At 33.5% G+C, this 1,892-nt stretch overlaps 1 pseudogene; it reads left to right on the top strand.

Moving 5' to 3' along the window:
• Positions 1 to 451: 451 nt before the first annotated feature.
• Positions 452 to 794, top strand: LOC105291854 (annotated as a pseudogene).
• Positions 795 to 1,892: the final 1,098 nt, after the last annotated feature.

Raw genomic sequence — 1,892 nt, forward strand, 5'->3', positions numbered from 1 at the left:
ACTTTATGGTTTGTCTATATGTTTAATCATGTTTACATAAGCTCTATATTTAGATATGCTATTGGTCTATGGAATAATACCAACAATAAATCCTTGGTAGAAGGAGGCTGTAGCAAATAAGCTCCTTTTGTTTCCAAGGATCTAACTAAGTGTTGCCCTCTGGAGTGTCAGTTTTCATGTGGCAATGTCTATTGCAGTAACTTTGCTTTATAATTATTGATGTATTTATTTTATTTCTTCTATAGGCCATTCCAAATTTTTTTTTTTTTTTTACCCCAAACCTTAAGATCATGCATAGCAGCAAGCATAGTCCCTTGTACATAATAGGTATTGATATATGTAAAAAAGAATGACTGGTTGGAATGGAGTATTTAAAATATTAGGCATTGTCTTTCTGTGATTTTGGAGCCTGTAGAGACATGCTGGAAAGAGGATTTCTAAAATGATAGGTATGTTTGCAAAGCTGTGGTCCAAAGCCATTTTTATTGGCTTAAGTGGGGTTTCTGGAACCAGAGGGAGCGCACAGCTCTTGTTAAAAATCAAAATGCTTATTATGCCTGAGATAAAACTAAATTCGATTTGAGCAAGAAATGTGCTGATGTGTACAAAGCAAAGAATAACAAAGTGACTCCTGGTGGCAAACCAAACAAAACTAGAGTAATTAAGGAAAGGTCACTTGTGCCCATGGAAACAGTGGCATGGTTCATGCCAAATTCTGAAGAGATCTTCCTGCTATGGCCATTGGACACAGAATCCATATAATGATATACCCTTCAAGGATTTACACTTACTGAAAAGTAAATGAATAAAAGCCTGGAAGGAAAAATTAGGCATTTAATAATATAGGCATTTCTTAAAATTTACAAGACCCAGACCAGAAATCTGCCTCTACCCTTCACCATTTTACTGATGTGAGCTACATTCATAAAGCAATTAAGTCAAAACAATTGGCTAATGGAAACAAACCACTCCAAGTAGAATACTTCCACATAAAAATTATGCCATCTCGATTATTCAGTGTTAATCTTCAGGTGATGCCGAAGAGATTACTATTACTTTATTTCTATTCTTTCATATCCAGCCATCCTCTCATCCCACACCCCACCCCAATAAGAGACTCTTTTAGTTAATTTCTGATATGCAATTCATCCTGTTTTAGGTGCTACCTTTTAAACAAATGGAATGGCTCTTTTTGCAATACCTAATATATTTATTTGTTTCCATGCCTTTTCTTATGCTGCCTTTGTCTGAAATGCTCTTTGCTCATCCCTACATGCTCAAATCTTACTCAGTTTTCAAGACTCTACCCAAAGATCCCCTAACATAGGAAATCTTTCTGATCCCCCCTGTTGAAATCATTCTCTTCCTCCTCTCAGCTCCTTTACCTTTCTTATGATTCTTAGTTTATCTTAATTTATAGCTTTTTGTCTCCTTTACTAGACTGAAAACTACTTCAGAGCAAGATTCTAATTTATTCATCATTTTGTGCCCCATAGTAGTTATTACATGGCTTTGCATATAGAGAGCAATAATAAATATCAAATGGTGTGTGATTTAAGATAGGAAACAATCCAGTAAAATACATATGAAGTAATATTTTTTTGTATTCTTTAGAACTCATGTAATTTTTAGTAATTTAATTATTTCCAGTATTTCCATCATTCTGAAAAAAAGGAAGGTCACTTTCTCCAGCCTAGGAAGTCTTTGGATTCATAATGGATTTTTAAAACTTCCAGATGTTATGAATTATTTCTAAAATAGAAAGAAAAAAACAATAGAACTGGTTAGCAAACAAATTAAAAGCAGTCAAACTCTGTGTTTACCACAAGTATCACAAATAAGAGACCATTAAAAAAATTTTAAAATGGAAATAAATTTTACAGGTAATTTAC

Source organism: Pteropus vampyrus, unplaced genomic scaffold (assembly GCF_000151845.1).
Source record: "Pteropus vampyrus isolate Shadow unplaced genomic scaffold, Pvam_2.0 Scaffold2, whole genome shotgun sequence".
NCBI classification, from domain to species: domain Eukaryota; kingdom Metazoa; phylum Chordata; class Mammalia; order Chiroptera; family Pteropodidae; genus Pteropus; species Pteropus vampyrus.